We start from the raw sequence: 18,574 nt of genomic DNA, 5'->3' as shown, positions 1-18,574 counted from the left end.
CAAACGTGTAAGCCTCACACTGCCTAGTGCTGGGACTCCTGGCATGCACTGGGCCTGGGCAGCATGATTTATAATGTCCCCAGCCAGGCACTGTGGTGCACACCAGTAACCACAGCACTCAGGAGGCTGAGCAGGAGGCTCTCTGTGAGAACCAGGCCAGCCTGGGCTACATAGTGAGTTCAAAGCCAGCCTGAACTGCATAGCGAGGCCACGTATATATCCCTAAGAATGCACACACTGGTAAGATGGTGCAAAGACTGCATGCAGGGGCACACACTCAGAGTGTTTTAATGCGCAGGGTGGCAAAACTGGGGGCCCCTGGCCCATGAGGCGATGTGGTGGGCCTTCTCAGCATCTCCACACCGGTGCCTCACGTGCTTCAGGAGGCTTGACATCTTTGTAAGAGCAGACCTGGCGAGCTCACCAAGCCCCTGTCTGCCCATCCATCCACATGGGCACCTTGCAGCCTTCTTTTAGAGCCTTCTGATGCCTCACGCCTTGTGTTTCCCGTACAGCGAGGTGCTTTCCTTCCTGAGGCATCCTGTGTCGGGTTCCCGTTCTTCCCCAGTGTGCATGGATGGCAGTGTGGACGCTGCCTCCTCATCAACCGTGGCATTTGCTAGGCTCTCCAGGTGTGCCCCGGCCCTGGCCCGCCATAGTGCTCTGGTCCTCTGGTTTCCTCCCCACAGCCTTCTGCACTCCGCACCCTTGGGCGCTCCGCTACTGCTTCCTCTGGGGCTCCCAGGTCCTGGGCAGGGACAGTGCTGGCCTCTGGCCATCTTGCCACCCTGGTGACTCCTCCTGGACAGAGTTGTGGGTGCCCCTGGTGCCTCCTGGCATCAAGGTGTTCCCCGGCCCATCGCTGGGACCCTGGCAAAGACACCACACTCTGCTGCTCGCTGTGACCAGCAGCCGCCCTCTGGGGTCAGCTGTCCCTCTGGGGACTTCCCTCTCTCTGCGCTTCACCTCACACTCTGCAGACTTCACCACCATGGGTGCAGCCTTAGATGTCTAAGAGCTGTAACTTCCACCTTCCTGGGTCTGTAGTGTCTCGCCTTCCACCGTTCTGGAAAATTCCAGCAATGACCTCTTTACCTTTTGCCCACCACAGTCTGTCATCTTCCCTTCCCAGACTGCTGACACCTATGTGAGCCTTGTCCTCTGCTGTCATTTTCTGCTATGATTGTCCTTCCACCAGACGTGATCACCAGGAAGGGGTCCCAGGGAGATGGGTCACCGCAGGCCCTGCGGTCACACCACTCAGCACCCTCCACCATGCTGCCCCAGGCAGCTCCCCCTGGCCCTTGGGGCACCTCCGGCTTGGGCCTCTCCCAGACCCTTCCTGGCCCTTGGTGGGTGGACAAACAGTGAGCATCAGCTCCTGAGCGCTCGCAGCGACCACACCCTGTAAGCCAGAGAGGCGTCTCCAGCCTTCTTCTGGCAGGCAGGCAGGGCCACCAACATCCTGGGAGGAGTGGCCAGGGCGGGACCAGCTCGGAGAGCCTGACTCATGGCTGGCCACAGTGTGGCAGTCCTTCCGTGATGAGTCACAGACGGCCCAGAGGACGCTACCGTCACAGCAGAGCCTGGGCGAGCCTGCCTGACTTCCTGAGCAGCAGCATCAAACACAGAAACTGTACACCCTGCAGGTGTGCCTCGCGTGGCCTGGTGGCACTGGACTCCTGATCCGCCTACTACACAGCCTGGCACCTGGCGCTCTGTGACTTGTGTTGTTTCTCAGGACTTCTGGGAGGCTGGCAGGGGCAGGTGTCAGACCCGGCTTCACAGTGCCACATAGAGACGGGACCTAATCCACAGTGTATTTTGATTTAGGAATGCTGAGTCGTCAGGGACTGCAAGTAGCCATGTCAGTTCACTTTGCTAAAGAAGTAAAAAGGAAAGAAACGAAAGACCTGTTGTCTCCCAGCTGCAGGGTCATCAGAGTCTTTGAGAATTCACTTTTAAAAGACTGACAGGTGGGCATGGTGGCACACCCCTGTCATCCCAGCCCTCAGAGGCTGATGCAGGAGGATCTCTGTGAGTTCAAGTTCAGTCTAGGCTACGCAGTGGGTTCAAGGACAGCTGGAACTGCGTAGTGAAACCCTGTCTCCAAAAGACCAAAAAATGAAGACCAACAGATAAAATCCAAATGGGCTGAGTGGTGGGGCCAAAGGGAGAGTGAGTCCCACCCCATCCTGGCAGCACCCGGCCACCAGGGCCATGTTGTAGGTGCCCAGGACATCTAGCCTCCTCAAGGGGCTCCATGGAGGTGCTGGAGACCTGGTGGCAGTGACCTGTGCCACCCAACTCTCAGCTTACCCTGCTCTGAACCCACAGGTCCTCTTTCCCAGACCTGTGGGAGCCCAGCTCTGTTCTGAGGCCCATGGAGTCACAGCACCCCACAGTCTTAGAGCTGGACTTTGGGCTTGCTATAGATTAATATTTCTTTTTCACAGCAATCTCATTACCAAAGAAAAAGGCAGCTGTCCCTAAATGGGCACAAATTAAGGCATCGAGTCATCACGGCACTTGCTCTCGCGGAGGCTGGTGGGCTGTGGATGTCCAGTGTTTCCCCACCACTCTCTTCATTAACAGTCTATAGTTCAGGCTGGTCCCACAGCACATGCCTAGGCAATTGAGCAGGGAGAGGAACTGGCCCCAAAGCTCCAGCCAGCCTGGGGCGACACAGCAAGGCTTTGGAGGGAGGAGAGAGTGGGGGACAGCTACTCAGGAGGCTGAGGCAGGGGGATGGCAAGTTTGAGGCCTGCCTGGGTAACTACAGTGCTTTTTTTTTTTTTTTTACAGGGCTGTTTTAGAAGGCTGATGTGGGGCTCTGTGTGTCATGCCCACCAAGCTTCTGTGAAGTCCTGGGTTCAATCTCCAGTCTTCAAGAAGGAAAAAGAGATCTGCTGTCTTCCTGCTGTTCTTTGAGTAAGAAAAGCGAAGTTCACCTCTCCAGCCTTGGGTCCTTCCTGGTTGAGTCCAGGCAGGTCACAGGAGGCTGACCTCAGTCCTTCCCCTGCGCCAAGTGTTTCTGGGTCAGATGTCAAGGCAAATCCCACTTCTCCCTGCGTGGGCCTTGTATCCTGCCAACCAGGCCGTGGGTCCGTGCCAGCTGAGTTGGGAGTGTCTAGCAGGTTCGGCCCACGCCTGGTGACCGAGGTCTCCTCTAGCAGGACCAATCAGCAAGTACTGGCTGTTTCATGTCACTTATGTTTGCTACTTATGGGACTTAGGTTTTTCCATGTGACACTTTCTCCACTTACAGGATGTCCTGAGGGTCCTAGCACCGGAGAAACATGCACCTGCCCTGCAAACTTCTAGAACTGATGCCCGAGTCCTGAGGTCGCGTGGAGAAGTAAGCTGGAGGTCAGTGCCAGAGGCTGGGCAGGGGCAGGGGACTGGGCCTGCTCTGCCCAGGCAGGGGCACCACCAAAGAGGCAGCGTGGCTCAGAGATTCCAGGGATATGGAACACGAGGGAGCTTGTCCCTTGTAGGTTGCTGGCATAGACAAACCAACTGTAAAGGACATTTCCGGGGACGATTTGGGAAATGGGAAGACAGTACTAAGGAATATTATTGCATGATCTTACCTTGCTGTGTTTTGCTTTGTCTTTTTCAGGCAGGGTCTCTCTGTGTAGTCCAGGCTGGTGCTAAACTCACAGAAATCCTCCTGCTTCAACCTCCCAAGTGCTAGGATAACAGGTGTGTGCTGCCAAGCTGCGGTTATGTAATTTACCTTCGTTAAAGGTAAGAAATGCTATTTTGTCTCTAGAAAACTGTTTATTGTGTTCTGTCTACGGGACCACAAGTAGGGGTTGAGTGGCAGCGGTGGGATGTCTGCAGCCGCCCGGCTTCACAGTGACTGCTTGCTGTGCTCAGTTCTGCAGGCCCGGCGTTGTGCATGCAAGGCCAGGCTTCCCGTGGCCAGTAGGTCGAGCCCTCAACCGCAGCAGGAGGAAGGCTCTGGGCTCAGCACCTGCCGGGCGAGGGGCTGTGAGGACCTGTCCCTGCTCTCTCCCACACCGACTCGGAGCTGGCCTGGGCCCTGGGCCCACAGAAGTGTCTCTGAAAGGAACCAGCGCAGAAGGCCGCCTGTCACCTCCCGCCTGCAGCTTCCAGGCTCCCAGGGAGTGCATAGAACCCGGGTTCCCGGGGAGACAGTATCTGGTCCCCACCAGGCCTGGGGCACAGGGCTTCCCCTGGAGCTGGCTTGGAGGGCACTCTGTCGCGTCCCCTTCCTCCCCACTGCATTGCTGCTCTGGTGGGGACACGGGGAGCGCGGGGCTGGGTCCAGGGCAGTGTGCAGGCTCTCCTGGAGGATCAGAGCCCTGGGCCTGCTGCGAGGGCGCCTAGGTCCTCCTCCAGTCTGCACACAGGCCAGAGTGGAAGGGGTCTCTGCTCGGGAGGGAGGAGTGGAGCAGTGGAGGCCTGGCCTCGGCGGCGCTGGGGTGCCAGCACAGGGGAGGGATGGGCTCGGTCCAGGCGCGGCAGCAGCGGTGGGGTGCAGGGTGCTCGCTGCGAGTGAGCGGTGCGGTCGTGCCCTCACGCCAGACTCGCATGCCTGCCCTGCCGCCTGTAGCAAGCGCCGCTGTCCTGCGTGCGAACAAAGGTTCACTTACAAAGTGCGAGTCCGCGGGGCTGCGTCTCACAGCCCTGCGATCCGGGCGCCCGGGGCTGAGGCAGGTGAAGGCCAGCCTGGACTGCACGGGGAGACCTGGCCTCAAAACAAAGCCCCCAAAGGCACTTTGTTTGGAGCGTGCAGGAGGTGCGCTCGCCGTGCTGTTTTTCTCTAAGCACCAGACCCGGAGCCGAGGGGAACCCTGGGGCACCGCCCCCCCGCCGCCTGGTTTCTCCCTGCAGCCCCTGCCAGCCGCAACCGCTCGGCTCGGAGGAGGTGGGCGCCTGCTGCCCCCTACCGGCCGCGCTGCGCAGCGCAGGGTGGCCCCGGTCTCAGCCGCGGGTGAAGCTAGGGACACGACCTCACTCCGAGGTCGCGCAGAGAAACCAAAACCTGGAAATCGCTGCTTAGTCAAAGATTTAACACTTTTCAGCAGTGAAATGCATTCTAGAACTACAGGAAAGTTTCCCATGATCTCAGTTCTGGTTGTCACGGGCCCTGGCATCCCCTAAGGATCTCCCTGATTTGCTAAATTATCCCGTTGGGCTGCGATAGCAACCCTCCTGCCCCAGCCTCCAAGAGCTGGGATCGTTCTTGACCTTCCCATCCTTGAACAGCTTCGAATGGTCATTTCGCGGGGTGCGGCTTCTCCTGACTAGACAGAAGCGATGTCCTTGGGATCTGGCAGCAGTGGCCGCTGGGGTGGCTGTGCCTTTATTCACAGGGACACTTATGCCAGTGACATCTCAGATTCTCCATTGAAAGCTCCTGTTTTTCCTTTCATAATTCCTGTGCTCTGAGGAGTATAGGAAGGTGTTTCGAGAGTGCACCAATACTTTCCCCGTCAGAATGGATTTTAGCACTCGTAGGAATTTCTTTTCTTGTTTGTTTTCCTTTTTGAGACAGGGTCTCACTATGTAGCCCAGGCTGGCCGCGAAATCACAGCCATACTCCTGCTTCAGCCTCCCCAGTACTGGGGTGACAGGCACGAGCCACAGTGGCGGGCTTGGGAGACTTTGGCCTGCAGTAAGTTTCATGTGTAGCCCGTCTCCTGGTCATCGCCTACTTCTATCTCTCCTGCCTTGTAAAGTTGGAGCTGTACCCAAAGAGCAGCTATTCCTCGGCCTTGGTATTTGTTCCCTGAGCCAGCCTTGTAGCTGCAGCGGTGTGGAAGGTGGGCGTTCTTGGTATTCTGCTGTTTTTAATCCAGCACTGTCATCACTCGCTTTCTTGCTCCTACCGGCCGGCTCAGGCCCAGGCTCTGGCAGCTCAGCTCCTGTGCTTTCTGACATGCACTGTCATCTTAAATAGCCTGACTAAGGTAGAATTGATAAATAAAAATTGTTTGTGCCGAGTGGACATGTTGGTCTCACAGATAAGCAGATCCATCATTAAAAAAAATTTTTTTTGAATGTATTGGTCCAGGGTCTCACTATGCAGCTTGGACTCGTAGTGATCCTCCTGTTTTCAGCCTCCCCAGTGCTGGGATTACAGGTATGCGCCACCATGCCAGGTTCAGTGGCTGACTCAGTGCTCCCTGGGCTGGGGCCAGCGTGGCGGGTGCATCTATCATTTTTATAAGTGTCATTGAGCTCTAACTCACATGCGAAATGATGGTGGCCAGGTGCAGCGCCATCCTCAGTGAAGTTCCAGGGCATCCGCCTCCCTGAGAGACCCATCGCCCTATTGCCCACCCTTGGGCCCAATGACCACAGCTTCCGCGGTCCCCACGGACTGGCCTATATGGACCAGGCACGAGGGAAGTCCTGCGTGACGTGGCCCTTGGTGTGTGGCCCCTTTCATATAGATGATAGTTTTGAGGTTTGCCGGGTGGTGAAGCCAGTGGGAACGTCTTTGGAAGCCACCTGTCTGAGTGGTTGTGCTTTTTTTTACATTCCTGCTAGCACAAGAAGAGCACTTCAGTTCCTCCATCTTTTCTCCTCACCTGTGTCTTTTTAAAAATTAGCTGCCTCAGTGGATACTAAGTGATGACGTTTCACTGAGGCTTTGATTTTCTATTTCCCTAATGACTTAGTACTATGAAGCATATTTTCATGTGCTTATCCACCATTTCTTTTGGAATAAGGATTTTTTTTTTTTGTTGTTCCTCGAATGCCTTCAGGGCACTTTTGGCCAGCGGGAGAGGTGTGAGGTTCGAACTCCAGCAACCTGAGGCTGACAGCTTTGTGGAAGCAGCCACTTACAGGCCTGAGCTAGGGCCAGGCCCCCATCCGCCATTTGTTTTGGAGACGTGTCCTCTCAGAGTCTTTGCCCATTTTTAGACTGGGGTATTTGTCTCTCTGTTGCTGAGTAGTAAGTGGTCTTTATTAGTCATCTTTTCATCGCTGGAGCCAAATGCCTGGTGGAGGAGAGGGTGATTTGGCTCTCTGCTTCGGAGGCTTCAGCCCTCGGCTAGTTGCGCTGAGGTGGCAGGCGTGGCTGTGTTGAGGATGCCATTATTGTTCATAGGTGCGGGCTTTTTAAGAAGCAGGGCGGCCTACATAGCTGTTCAGGGCTGCCAAAGGGCCTGACGGGGAAGCTGCTCGCCTTGCGAGGCTCTGCTGCTTCTGAGTGTTGTCTTTTACTTTCTCAGTGGCATCTTTCAAGCGCCATTGAGTTCACAGTTAAATAGAGTTTACATATTTTTCTTCTGTTACTGTGCTTTTAGAACTGTAGCTGGCACACTGCTGCCTGATCCAGTGCCGTAAAGATTTCCCCTTTGTTTTCTCCTAAGAGGTTTATAGCTTTAGCTGTTACATTCAGATCTGTGATCGTTTGGAGTTATGTTTGGTATAAGAAAATGTACAACTTCATTGTCTGCATGGAGACAGCCAATTTAGCACTGCTGTGCAGGGTCGATGCTGACTTAAACTTGACCGCACACTGACACGTTGTTCCGGAGTCCTTCTTGCCTCTCCTGGGAGGGTCAGCCTTGCAGTCAGCCTGGCTGGACTTCAGATATTCAGCAAATACCGACCCAGGAGTGGCAGTGTTGAGGGTGCGGTTATTGTTCAAGGTGTGGGCGTCCTACGTAGCCGTGCAGAACGGCTCAGCTCCCTGGGTGTGTGTGGTGGCCCCAGCTTTTCCTTTACATGTCTTGGCCCCAGCTTCTCTGTCCCCTTTCTGCCGTCACTGCCCAAGGCAGCTGCAGTCCTGGGCACCTGTCCCTGATTGTTTTCGATGAATGACTCAGGAGTGGGGCTATTGCACCTGGCTGAGCTCCGGGTCAGATTTAAAAGTCCTGCGAACAGAGACTTGTAGGGAACTTCTAGAGAAGGCTAATGGTTACGATCATCTTCTGCAATGTTTATCTTCTAGGCTAGTGCTTCTCCTCAGTGCTAAGCATTGACTCTGCGGCCTTACACACATCCGGCATGCACTCTACTCCTGAGCGGCCCCACCCGTAGCCCATGGGCAGAGAACAGGAAAGGCACAGGGCGAAAGGCCACAAAGCTGGTTGTCCTTCCTGAGATTCTTTTCCTTTTTGTTGTCATTATTTTTGAGAAAAGTTCTCAATATGTAGGTCAGGCTGGAGCTCACTGTTAGCGCCAGTCAACCTCAGACGTGAAGTGATCCTCCTGGTTTGGCCTCCCAAGTGCTTCGATTGTAGCTGCTCACCGCCAGCCCAGCTCCAGCTGGTTTTTACAGCTTTCCTTGTTGTTGTATATACTTTTTTTTTTTTTTTTTTTGTGGAACTGGGGATTGAACTCAGGTCCTTTTGCTTGCCAGGCAGGTGCTTATTCTACTGAGCCATCTCCCCAACCCCTTTCCTTGTTGTTGTGAGGGAACTATGCTGTTGATACGCATGGACGCATCTGTGTCAGCATTTGCTGAGTGTCAGTAGATTTGGCAACTGCCCAGCTTCGTCCGCTTTGCTTAGAGAGCACTGCAGACCCACCTGGAGCTGCGACACGACAGCCACAGGTTCTGTGTTCTGACCCAATCTAAGTTGCTAACATCCAGGGCATACACGACACACAGCACACCTCAGGCAGGTGTGTGAGGCTGTGGAGGCTGGGAAGCGGGAAAGGCTGTCGGCTGCACAGAGAGTGCGGGGTCAGTCTGCAGTCAGGCTGCGGCTCAGCAAATGCTGAGGGGCTGATGCCAGGGGCCAGGGTGCAGGGCCCAGAAGGTGGCTGTGGGTGGGGTAGCCCTGAGCTGGCTGGGGACATAGGCAGGAACTCTTTGCCAGCCACCTCCTGGGCAGGAGGAGATATAGGTCCCTGGGGTGGCCCACGGTGCAGTGACAGCTGTGGTCTAAAATGCTTCTCCCTCTGCATGTCTATGACCAGGTGGCAACATGGTGTCTGGCTGGGCACATGGAGAATCTCTGACGGCATCTCCTGGTCAGTGCCTTCTGACACTAGTGGCTAAGCGAGTAGCAGACAGTTGATGGGGTGGAGTGGGGGCCTTCATGGGTGACAGAGCCATCCAAGCACGTTGAAATTAAGATGCATTGGGGCTGGTGAGATAGCTCAGTGGACTAAAGCGCTTGCTTAGGCAAGTTTAGGCAAAGCACAGGGACTGTGGTTTGAGCCCCGGCACCACATGCCCCGCCAGCCCTGCCCCCAGGGTGCGCTGAGCCAGCCAGAGTCTGAGCCTGGTGGTCCAGGCCTGTAATCCCAGTGCTGAAAGCAGGAGGACCACCATGAGTCTCAGCTGCGTAGTGAGACCTCATATCAAATACATTAAAAGACAAAACAAACAAAATAAAACACAGATTATTATAAAAAAAGAGATCACCGCGCACTGCCCACACTCAGAATATGATCACCCCATGGGTCTTGCTGCTTCCTGGAGGAACTCTGGAGTCCTCTTCCCTGAGTGGCCTTACACATTGTGATGAAAAACATAGTGAGTGCTCCTGACTGGCACCATCCAACAGAAAGTGGGCTCGTCAAGCTCCATCGCACATCCTTGTTCACCATGTCCCACCAGCAGAGCTGGCTCTGTGACGCTCTGCTCTTCCTTGTATCCAAAAAGACCACAAAAGGTCAACCTTTTTAATTAACCCAGGCAGCCAGGACAGCAGGGACACTCATGACAGAGCACTCCAGGGCTGCTTCAGGATGTGGCAGGGATAGAAGGAGAATTATGTACCTGTGAGCATGTGTGAGTGTGTGTATGTGTTGGAAGAGGGGCCCCTGAAGCAGGCAAGCAAGTAAATAACCACAGTAAAACCTTGGTTAGCAAGAATAACTCATTCCACTTATAATCCAAAGCAGTTGTCCATCAAAGTAGAGAGAGAGAGAGAGAGAGAGAGAGAGAGAGAGAGAGAGAGAGAGAAAGACAGACAGGCAGACAGAAAGAGAGAGCGACAGAGAGACAGAGAGCGAAGAGGAGAGGAGACGGGGCATGATGCGCACCTGCGTTGTAGGACATTGCTTGCTTGTCAAGTTAAGGTCTCTTACAATGCCCAGGTGCGCTGGAGCACACCCAGGCCAGGTTGCTTGCAACCCAAGGTGGAGCCGTGGCCATGGCTGAGGGAAGGGCTCTGCTGCCGCTGGCAGAGACCCTGGGGCCTGTCTGTTTCACATGCCCAGCACTAGAGAAACAGGAGGAGGCTTCGAGGGCCACCAGTGGGCCGAGAGCAGCTCTGCAGGTGACGGTGGAGGGCTGGTTTGGTGGGCAGAGAGAGAGAACATCTTGGAGGCGCCCAGGGGAGGGCACGAAGGCCGGCTGTGCAGCCTCAGCCCCGTGTCCTGCTTCGCCCACGATGTTCTGATGATAAGCCTCAAGCTCCCGGCAGGTGGTGCAAAAGGGTGTGGCCTTGAGGGTCCAGGGTGCAGTGTGACACAGAGCCTGTCTCTGTCCCTGGCCGCCACCAGCCTGAGACAGACAGAATCCCCAACTGAGTGGGAGGGGAGGCTGCACCACTGTGTGGCTGTCCCAGAGCAGCTGCCTTAGCCCCCACAGCCCAGGATCTGGTCACCAGGCCCTCTTGGGGCCCACACATATGCCCGTGGAAGCGTCTTCTCCAGGGCTGTGCTGTGGGAACCACTGCGCGTCCTGACCCCAGCGTGGCTCTGTCTGGGCCCTAGCCAGCAGCCAGGCTGCCCTTCAGAGCTTCAGCCTCTGGGATTTCGCCAGTAGCCAGTGGTGCTCAGCGGTCTGTGCGGGGTTGACACCTGCATTTCTAGGAAACTCCAGCTGCACCGCTGCCACGACAGTCAGAGGAGACTCTGGGGAGCAAGATGGGACAGTGGCTCAGTGGCCTGCCTGTGTCTGGACTCCCAGATCCACACTGTGAGTCACCCTGCCACTTGTGAAGGCTCCTTCTCTGGTGGGTGCTGCTTAGACCCTGTGCCCATTGGCATCTTGTGACTTAGCTTGGCAGCTATGCCCTCTCTACGAGTGAGGATGCTGAGGACAGGTGACCACAGGCCAGAGCCACCACCCTGCTGTGCCCACTTATGGACCTCCTAGTGCCCTTGCTGACACTCAGACTCAGAGCTCTGTCCCTATGCCACTCTCCAAATGCCACCTGTGAGGTGTGTGGAGCTTGTCTGTCCCTGTCTGTGGGGCCAAACAGGGGTGGGGGTGGGGGAATGGGGACAGATCCCAAGCATGACAGGAGCCTTGGTGTTTGTTGGCTGAAAGATGACAGGAAGAGGAAGTTGGTGCTGCAGGCGAGTGTGTGGAGGTCTCTTTCTGCTATTCTTTAAAAGTTTGATTTCTATTTTCTGCCTATGCATTACTCAGCAATCAGAGGTTTTGTGGTCATTGGTGTTCTTATGTTGTGTCCTGGGAGGCCCCGGGACTGAGCCCCTGCCCGTGTGTGGGCTGGGTGCGCACCCAGCCCCTGAGCATGGCTCTGGTCCAGCTGTCGGCCTTCAGTGCTGCTTTCTCAGCTTGCTGTGCAAAGATGCCAGACCTACAACTGGACATTTTGTGTTTTGAAGAGAGGACTTACCAGACCCAAGAGCAGACTCTTTAAAGATGGAGCCACAGATAGAGCCACAGGCAGAAACACTCCGGCTTCTTGTTTTCTAAGGAACTGGCTGCCCTAAGGCTAACCCTAACCCTAACCCTAACCCTAACCCTAACCCTAACCCTAACCCTAACCCTGGGTCCTGACCAAGAAAACCAAGGAAGCTTCAGGTGTGGGTGGGGCGGGTGGCATCCGCAGCCCTCAGGATGTGCCATGATTTGGGGGCTGTTGTCCCTGGAGGCAAGGACCCAGACAGGGCAGCAGTGTGAGGAGAGTGGGCACGGGGAGCGGCCCGGCATGCACGCTCGCTGGCTGTGGGACCCAGTGCCAGGCTCATGCCTCCTTCAGTGCTGTGCAGAGATGGAAGCAGCCGCGACTCTCTTGGCTTCCCCCACGCCAGCGTCACTGCATCCTCCCAGGGTCCTGTCAAGCCTCCCTGACATAGCCACACTCCGAGGACAGTGACACGACACCCCTGATGTGTTCTCTCCTCTGATGCAAGGCTCGGCGCCTGTGGTCCCACCCTGGTCACTCAGCCCTGGGGCTCTCCTGTGCTGCTGGGCTGGGGATTACCGTGCGCCTTTTACCCAGAGGCCTTCACTCCTGCTGTCAGAAGTACCATGACATCACTGGAATTGTGGCAAGAAAGAAGTTCTGTTGTCACGTGTGCCTACAAAGATGAAAACCCCCACGGAGGTGTTTTTGGTCTCTGCTGTGCATGGGAAACAAAGGAAAAAACCCCACAACCCTGCACTGAACAGACAAGCTAAAGCTTATCAAGGATTCACAGGCAGAGACTGTGCTGTGGTGCTGTACTTCACCAACTTTTAATTTCTAATCCTCGCAGCCTTGTCAGGTAGATACACCCATTTTATAGATTAGGAAACCGAGGTTTAAGGAATTTAAGTCACTTGTCCAAGTCATAAAGCAGTGCTCAGCAAGACAGGAAACCCAAGTCTAGTTCTGTTTCCTGGGTCAGGCCTTTTGCTGCGGGGAGGTGTCGTTGCCGGGCTCGGCGTCCCTCTCCCTCAGCACCCAAGTAGCCAGGACACAGATGTGCACAACCACACTGGCCGGGCTTTCTGATCAGTCCTCATTAAATAGAGGGCTCTCTGCTCAAAGCCCCCCTCATCCCAGGGCACATCAGGCACACATGTGCACAGCACCTGCCTGAGGGCAGCCCTCTCTCCTAATTCTTAATTCTTTTGAGAGTTGCTGGTTGCTACAAATAGCTAACATAGCACCTAGCTTCTGTTCATTTGTTTTTGTTTGTTTGAAACAGAGTCACACTGTGAAGTTTAGGCTGGCCTTGAACTCGTGATGTCTCCCAGGTTGATCTCAACTTGAGCTCATGGTGATCCTCCTGCCTCAGCCTCTGGAGTGCTGGGATGACAGACGTGTGCCATCACAGCTGGCTCTGTTTAAAGACCCCTCTCCCACCACTAGAGAACACCTCCTCGTTCTTCCTTCGTGGGTCTTTCTGCAGCCATGGCACCGGCTTGGGCCCGCTCAGCCTGGGCCTTCAGAGGAAGCCCAGGCCCTGGGCACCAGGGCCACAGGTGGAATAAACACAAAGGCAGCGAGAATCGACTAAATTTAAAGTGCTGGAAAATCCAACATTTTATTGACTACATTTCGGTGACTACATAAATGCTGAAACATCTTAACACTGAAAAGCATGATGGGTCATCACTTGCTTTTTTCTTTTCTTTTTTTGCTCAGCAAACACAGCAGATGCTATTGCACGGCATTAAGCGAGGACAGTAGCAAAGCTTAAAAAAAAAAACCAAAAATGAGAGAAACCTCGATGAGGCACAGGAACTACCAGGAACAAAGCTGGAGGGTGCCTAGCGCCACACGCTCGGCTGCTACAGACCAACGCACGCAAGCATCGGACGGAGGACCGGGAAACCACCGTAACGGTACAACAATCATTCTTTCGCAAATGTAGCTGCGGCGTGGAGGCTACCACTGTTTCCTAATTGACAAAGAAAATGACAGCAACATTTGTCTTTTACCAAAAGTCTTCTAAGCCCCTCATGGTTAGGTTTTTAATTCATTATGTAATTTTTTTTTTCATTGATAAGGAGGAACTCCCTTTGCTTGTGGAAGTTTTTTTGATCCTACTGATCTTTTTTAAATTTTATTTTTAAATTATTTTTTACCTGATGATTGTCTTAGGCACCCTCCTTACATCACAGACCATCAAGCTAACTTGAACAAGGAAACTGAGTCACACTCAAACAATAGCTAGGGTCAGAGGTGTGCTGGGAATGGACAAGGGGAAGGGACAGGTCTGGGGGTGACAAGGCTGACCCGGACTGGACACTAGACACAGGGACATAGGAAGACAACTACCAAAGCAAGCGGAAGACAATGTTTTAAAGTTTATTTTTTAAAAAAATACTCGTCACTTGGTTCAGGCGACAAATCTAAAATGAGCCTACAATGATGGCGTAATAAATGCAGAACATACTACAAAAAATCAGGACAGACACAGAAACAGAAGTGACCTTGTGGGTGGGAATGCTCCGCGCCGGGCGCTGGGGTTGGGGGGCAGGACCCCATGCCGCCGTCGGGTGCGGACACCCTGCACTGCGTGCGTGGGAGACACGGGCGCTCCCCAGGGCCACCACACAGCAGAGGGCAGCAAACTGTTCCAATGGAAATGCCACTTTGGACTTGCGCCCTAAGCTCAGCCCCACACACCTGCAGAAGGAAGGGAGCCCGCTGCAAGGGCGGGCAGCCCTCACCCTGCGGGCGGGCGGGCGGGCGGCGCACGCTGGCGCTGGGGCGCTGAGCTCAGCCGGGAAGCCGCCGCCCGCCCGCCCGCCTCGCCCGCTGCCAGGGGCCTGTCCAGGAGCCGGCCGGCCCCAGCTTCCTCCCGGGCGAGTGGGCTGCTCTGCGCCTTCCCCAGCCCTGCCCGGAAGCGGTCAGACTCGTGGGGAAACGGAAGCAGGTTTCCGCATTCGCGTTAGCTGGCCTCTTCACTTCCCGCACCCCTGCGAAAGAAGGCTAACAGAAAGCGAGCGAGCACCAGATGCCGGGGCTTTGCAGCAAGGAAACAGGTCTGCAATGCTGTGGAATTGCGGGTCTTACCTCTAAAATCATTTCCCCCCAAACATTAGTAACCGAAAGGAAAACATGAGTGATGCCTCTCGTCTTTCTGAGCGACAGAAAGACGAGCTCGGCCTCTCGCGCGGCGCTGGCGGGGCACCTGGTGCTGCGGCGCCCCTGCCTGTAGCTTGTCTTAGCACTGAGAACCAAAAAATTGCAACATAAAGCATTGGCTGTTTCGCCTCTACTATATACATTTTTGAAATTACACAGTCATAAATTAAAGCAGGGATTAAATAAGCTCATATAAAATGTAATTAAATTAAAAAAATCACAGCACATCATAGAGAAAAATAGGAACCAGTTTCACAAAAAGATTATATATATTTATATTTATATATATATATATTTTTTACCCTGTGGAAACAAATTTTCTACAAAACACAAAACCTTTGTAACTGTCCAAATGAAAATCTTCTCTTACCCCACTCTTGCATTTTTACACAGCCCTAGACCCACCTGGGGGACATTTCCAGAAACCAAGTCTTCCTTGAGCAACGGAGCAGTTCTGCCAAGAAAAGAAACCCCGAACCGAGGGGAGAGGGGAGGGAACATCTCAAACATACAAACTACAAAATAAATAAGAATTATAAAGTTTTTCTTAAAAGTAACCTTAACAGTTATCAAACTAGTAAGTTCTGCCTTATCACATAGACTCTCTATACAACGTAACCCTAGACTTTATTACTATGAGGTATTTGGAGGAATTGATAAAGGTGACTCACGGCTCACCTGGCGAGGGACCCCTTGACGGAGGCCGGGAGGGGACAGGAGGAGGAGCTTTGGTTTATCAGCAAAACACTGGGTGGGGGAGGTCATCCTTTGGTATCAAAGAAAGTTTCATTGCATGGTTGCATGGAAAAGCACCACGGTGAAAAATTATTCCTTTTTTTTTCATTAGTGGCCTTTCTAAGAGGCTGAGGTATTCAAAGAGTATAAGGAGAGAGAGGTTAACAGCGGTTTAACACTTTGGTTCAAGCAAGGCACTCATCCTAGGAGTTACAAAGTTTGCGACATATTTGCTAGAGATTTACAAGAAGAGCTAGTGGTCGTAAGAGTTGTGTTTCCTAACGGTGTTGTGATCTTATCATTATTCAGAATGAAGAAGAGTTTGTACACTGAGTGATACGGGGTGGGGGGGCGTGGGCGGGGCGGGACAGGACGGGCGGGGTGGAGGTCCCTCTGCAGACGAGGCCGTGCACGAAAATATCTTTGGTATTCTTTGGTATCATCAATGTGATTAAAATCACCAATGGAAATCGAGTGAGGTAGCGTCTTTGGTTCACACTATAAATAGTAGATCTTTACATTTTTTTTAAACACGTGGAAATAGCTATTTCTTACCTTCTGCTTCTTTGTCCTTTGACTATTTAGGAAATAGTTACCCAATGTACTGTAGAGCTAAGCACGCCACAGTAGTGACCCAGGAGGCCTGATGCGTCTCAGAACAGCCTCTGGTGTTTGCACCCGAAACAACTAGATAGAAAAGGGACAAGTGCTTTCTCTTTGTTTGCTAAATGCATAGATTTCATCCTTCATGTACAAAGAAGGGAGGACAGGTTTTAGGGAAGATGCCCCTAGATAGAGCACGTGGGAAAACGTCCTAGGACTCTTTGGTATAGCAGTTTGCATCGAACCTGCAAAGACCTGTCTTTGTGGGGCGGCCACAGGAGCGGAATGAGTCCAAACGTAGCACAGCGCTTTTATATGTTCCTGGGAAAGGATGCTTTCCTGGGGGCGCCATGGGCAGCGAGTGACACCTGATCATGCCTTCCGCACAGCCACACACAGCGCCTTTGGCCTCTGGGGTCTACGCCAGGGACTGGGACGTCCAATTCCTGATACCCAGAGCTCACTTCAGTACTTCCTCCTGAAGTCCAGACTTTAGGTGTACAGATGTCAACCCCCTGGAAAATCTTCCTGTTAGGAAAAGACCTGAATGGTTTATGGCAAAAACAGACTAACTTCCATTGTACCAAAAAAAGAAAAAGAAAAAAAAAAGTGATAGGTGAGGTACAGAGTGAGCGAAGGGCCTTTCTACAGTGAATTTTGCTAAAGACTGAACAATGGGTTAGCATAGCCCACAATCGGCCCTGCTGGATGCAGAAAAGAACCAGAGCTGTAACAAATGCTGCACTGAGCCACTTCACCGGTGGAGCCAGCTTGGAACCGGCTGCAGGCCACGCAGCATGCGTTGCTGCGGTTCACTGCGGCTGCCCGCGGTGATTTCCACAAAGCCAAGCCTACGCCTCTGGGCAGTCAGGTAAAAGGGCAGGTCCAGGTTCTAAGTTGTGCCTCTGTTTATGAGAGAATATATTTCTAGGTCCTGAAATTGTGTAAAGGGTACAAATTCAATGCCAGTATGAAAATCATCTTTGGTGTTAGCAGGTAGGGAAACTGGCTATTTAAAACAAACAAACAAACAAACAAACAAAAAAACCACCCTGATGGGAGGGCTTTTAAAACGTAGTGATATTCTTTTAAACTGTGCCTTACACAGGTCCAAAATCGCTGGCTGAAAATGCAAAATGTGATTGGATTAATTTTGGGGGAGGAATCCAATAAAGTCAAATAGAGGTTGTTTGAAACCAGTTTTTGTTTTTCTTGGGGTGGTAAAATCAGGTAAGAGTGGGTGCAGATGTAGTTTGAATTTCCCTGGACTTGAAATTCTCATAACTTAAATAAGTAAGGCTTTCTTCCCTCCCAAGTTATAAATACTTACGTAGCTACCTACACCCCAGCTTCCTCCATCCCGAGAAACTGAATTGCGTTTTCCTGTTACACTGACAAGAATGTATCGTTAGGAAACCATGAGAGGTGGCCTTTGAGAACAGTGTCTTACAGCTGGACTATAATTGTGCCATACTTAGAAGGGACAAATTTTAGCTGGAGGCCTGGATGAAATAAAAAACGTGAAGACCAACTCCTGCATGTCAAGGCAAGCAGGAAGAAGCAGGTGTTGGTTTCCTGAAGAAGCAGAGGCAGGGATGGCTCATCGGGTTCCTGTCACCTCTCAGGTGCTGCCGGTGTACAGTTAGGTGGGTGTGGGATCGACCTTCAGGAGTTAGGTGTTGTGAAGATGATTCAGTGTTTTGCTTTGGCATTTTACTGAATCTCAGTAAACACCTTATTGAGTTGTTAAAACTTTTAGTTTTCTAGTCCTAGCTCGCTGTGATAATTGATGAGAGGGTTGTGCATGTGCAGTGCAGCTGGCTACATCGGCTGTGGGGATCCAGCGACTCACAGGGGATCCTAGTGCTGGAGTTTGGTTTTCGCCTTGATTTATAGACCATCCCCCCACTTGAGTGATTTGGAGAAAGGGAAATCTAAAGCTTCGTATTTGGAAGCTTGGGTCTAGATTTTTATCCGTCTCTGTTAGAGTGGACTCTATGTTATAAAATCTCCAGCTTTTTTGAGTAGCAAGAAAGAATGCAATAGGCTTCGGAGGCTGCTGAGCAAAATAAATTGCTTCCATGTCGATGGAACTGAAGGGCTTACGCTCCCCAGAACCTGGCTTTCTCTGCTCAGCTCCTCTGGCTTGGCTGACCAGTTGTTAGTGCCTGTTTTATGGATGTTTTGGTCACAGTGTTTTGGATTGGCAATAAATCAGTTTGACTTTTTTAGGATGATTACAAAATAGTGGACAACTAATTTTAATTTAATTTAATCTAATCTGAGGTTGGGTCTCTCCTCTCTGCTGCATGGGAAGATCTTGAACTCCTGGCCCAATGGTCCTCCTGTGTCAGTCTCCTGAATGGCTGGGACTACAGCACATGCTCCTGTGCCTGTCTTGGGCAATTAACTTTAATAACAACATTGGGCTGATCACTCTGTGTTAGTATTCTTTAAAGGCATCTGGTGCCAAATACATAAAACAAATTCAAGTCAAATTAACCTAAGTTCTT

This window comes from Octodon degus, unplaced genomic scaffold (assembly GCF_000260255.1).
Source record: "Octodon degus isolate 3935 unplaced genomic scaffold, OctDeg1.0 scaffold00105, whole genome shotgun sequence".
In the NCBI taxonomy this organism is placed as follows: domain Eukaryota; kingdom Metazoa; phylum Chordata; class Mammalia; order Rodentia; family Octodontidae; genus Octodon; species Octodon degus.
The sequence above is the reverse complement of the archived record's forward strand: the minus strand, read 5'-3'. Positions refer to the sequence as shown.